Genomic DNA, 3,553 nt, shown 5'->3' with positions numbered 1-3,553 from the left:
TCTGTAGGTTGTTCTTGCATTTTGTTGATGCTTTCCTTTGCTAAGCAGAATCATTTTCGTTTGATGTAACCCCATTTATTTTTTTTCACTTTGTTGCTTGTCATTTTGGTGTCATACATAAAAAAATTATTGCCAGTACCTGTGACAAGCTTTCCCCTTATTCTCTACTCAGAGTTTTACATTTTCATATCTTACATTTAAATCTTTAATCCATTTCAAGTTAATTTTATGACTTATTTAAGATCAGGGTCCAATTTCAGTTTTCTGCATGTGCATATCTGTTTTCCCCAACATTTGTTGAGGAGACTTTCCTTTTCTCATTGAGTATTCTTGGCTCTCTTACCGAGTATTATATGACTGTATATGCAGGGTTTTATTTCTGGGCTGTTTGTTCTATTCTATATGTCTATTTTTTATTCCACTATCATATTGTTCTGATTGTTATAGCTTTGTAGTATAGTTTGAAATCTGTTAGAATTTTGATAAGGATTGCATTGAATCTACAGATAGCTTTGGGTAGTGTGGACATTTTAAAAACATTCATTCTTCTGATCCATGAACATGGACTATCTTTATATTTGTTTGCATCTTCTTCAGTTTCCCTCATCAGAGTCAGAATTTTTAGTGAAGACATCTTTTGTCTCCCTATTTGAATTTGTTCTTAAGTTTGCATAGTTTTGATGCTATTCTGAATGAGGCTATTTTATTTATTTCTTTTCAAGTATTTTATTTTTGATGTTTGGAAGTGCAATTGATTTTTGTATGTCGATTTTATATACTGCAACTTTACTGAATTTGTTGATTAGTTAACGGTTCTATAGTTGAGACTGTAGGATTTTTTTTAAATGTAAGATCATGTGGTTCACAAATACAATTGTATTTCTTGTCTTAATTTGTGTGTCTTTTATTTCTTTATATTGCCTGATTGGTCTATGTAGGACTTCCAATACTATGTTGAATAGGAATGGTGACAGTGGGCATATTTGACTTGTTCCTAGTCCTAAAATATTCTTTTTATTTAAAAAAATTTAAAAAGCTTTCAACCTTTCATTGTTAAATATAGTGTTAGCTGCTGGTTTGTCATATATTGCTAAGGTAGTAGCAGTGAGGGTGGTAAGAAAAGGGGTCAGATTTTACATGAATTTGGAAGATCAAGATGACAGGTTTGGCTGATAAACTTTGGTTTGAGGTGTGCAAGAAAGATTAAAAAATGAAGCAAGAGTAATTCCAAGCTACTTTGGCTGTGCCTGTAGAAGAATGAAATTGCCATTTACTGACCTAGGGAAGTATGGGATAGAGCAGATTTAAGTTCAGAAACTAGTAGTTTTATTTTGTTGTTGTTAGGTGTAAACATCCACATGTACATACCAGTTAAGCAGTTGGATATAAGATTCTGAGTTTTAGGGGAAAGATCAGAAATGGAGATAGAATTTTGATAGTTTTCTTGCCTGAACCATAGAAGTAAGAAGAGTGTTGTTATTTATTATCTCACCTAATAATCACCTGAAATAGAATAATACTATTTCTCCTTTTTTTCCCCAGTATTTGAACTCATTGTGGAGAACACCCTTTCAGGGAAAGGATCATTACTTTTGATTTTGTGTCTCTATCTTCTAAATATAGCTGATTTCTATTAAATACATCTTGAAATAATAAATACATAGAAAAACTTTGAGTCTACTGGCTTGGTAATGTCAGTAAATTTTTTAAAACTGAAAAAAAAAAGTCTCTAGTATTTAGGTGTCATGAGGGATGCAAAGATGTATCAAAAGCAGATCCTGATTTTAAGATGTTTGTATCATCCCACCATTCATATGACATGAATTTCATTCCCTGGTTGTATGATAGGATGATTAACTTATCAATCAGGCTGAAACAGATAATATTTTTTACCACATACGCAGAGATTTAGGCTTCTCCTTATTCTTTAGTCATGGATAAGAGAAACTTAATGAACCTTAGGGTGTTTTATTAACAATTAAACACAACAACATGATTGAAGTAATGTACCAAAACCTTGCGAAAGGAATATGCATTTACAAAACATGTAGCTCAAGACTCTTCCAGCTTTGTAATCACTTTCAAATTTTTTCCCCCCTACATTCTTTTCACCATCATAACAACCCATATCCACAAATAAGCATTATCCATAAATACTCATTTGTGGCATGAGTATAGTTACAGTAATTACCTAATGATATCGGTAGGATCATAAGTGAGAAACTACTTGTAAAACATACTGTCATATACATGATAATTAGTATATATCGTACTAATTATTATAGATAGTATTGGTCCAAATTTTTTCGTTAAAAATGTACAATTTAATTTTACCTATTTAAAGGTTTAATTTCTCTTTTTGCCTAGTTCAAATTATTTATGACATTAATAATGCTTTAAGAATATATCATTTAGGGGTATAGGCTTTAAATAACTGAGTATCTTATGTCATAAAAGAATTTATAAGAAGAATATCAAGTAGTTCACAGAATTGACAGAAGTCTTGGTGAGCCAGGTGTGAAAAGGGCGATGAATCAAGGAAGGATGGGTTATTTTGAAGTCTGCCAAGACAAGATCACAGAAAGAGTTTGATTAAGAATACCAACACTGGACACTTATTACTGGGCAATTGCATTGTTATGCCATTTTTTCAGAATTCAAAATCCTTGAATTTATGTATAACATGTCTGTTTTCTATATCACTGGTTTTCAGATTTGGTTGAACAATGGACTCACCGGGTGGGGTTATGTTAAAAACACTGATGTCTAGTGCTCACTTCAGGAGCACATATACTAAAATTGGAGTGATATAGAGAAGATTAGCATGGCCCCTCCCTGCGCAAGGATGGCATGCAAAATCATGAAGCATTGAAAAAAAGGAAAACAAATACTGTTGTGTAGGTCTGATTCTCAGAGCTAATTTTATTGTCACAGAGTACAGCCTGGGCAATGGGATTTTTATAAAACTCCTTAGATGATTCTAATGTGTAGTACAATTCTATAATTACTGTTGCAGTGGTAGTGTCCATTTGCTTAAGGAATAGCTGAAATACTCAAATGACTCCTACCTATATTATATGTTAATTAGTTAATTGGTTAATATATTATTTTTTAAATGATTCATGTGTTTTAGAAAGTTTTGGGTTTATTATTTTTTTTAATTATTTATTTTTGAGAGGAGAGTGTGAGTGTGGAAGGGGCAGAGAAGGGGAAGGAGACAGAGGCTCTGAAGCAGGCTCTGCACTGACAGCAGAGAGCCTGATGTGGGGCTCCAACTCACAAACCGTGAGATCATGACCTGAATCGCAATCAAGAGTTGGATTCTTAACCGACTGAGCCCCCCAGGCACCCCATGGTTTAGAAAGTTTTAAAACAAAGATAAATATCTTGCGAAAATTACCCATAATCTCCTATCCAAAGATAACTTCTATAAATATTTTCATTTATCTTTTCAGATAGTCTACTTTGTGTATGAGGTGTGTGTGTGTGCGCGCGCACCTGTGTGTGTGTGTACTCTCACATGTTCTTATGTACCGTGGTTCATAGGAGCTGA

The 3,553-nt window shown here is 33.2% G+C and overlaps 1 non-coding gene across 1 annotated transcript; it reads left to right on the top strand.

Annotated features, from left to right (window-relative positions):
• The first annotated feature begins 2,769 nt into the window (after positions 1 to 2,769).
• LOC125147239 (U6 spliceosomal RNA) lies at positions 2,770 to 2,880 on the top strand. Its single transcript, XR_007145077.1, has one exon. It is a non-coding gene; the product is annotated as a U6 spliceosomal RNA (small nuclear RNA).
• Positions 2,881 to 3,553: the final 673 nt, after the last annotated feature.

This window comes from Prionailurus viverrinus, chromosome D1 (genome assembly GCF_022837055.1).
Source record: "Prionailurus viverrinus isolate Anna chromosome D1, UM_Priviv_1.0, whole genome shotgun sequence".
Taxonomy (NCBI): domain Eukaryota; kingdom Metazoa; phylum Chordata; class Mammalia; order Carnivora; family Felidae; genus Prionailurus; species Prionailurus viverrinus.
This window is presented reverse-complemented; position numbering and strand designations above follow the sequence as displayed.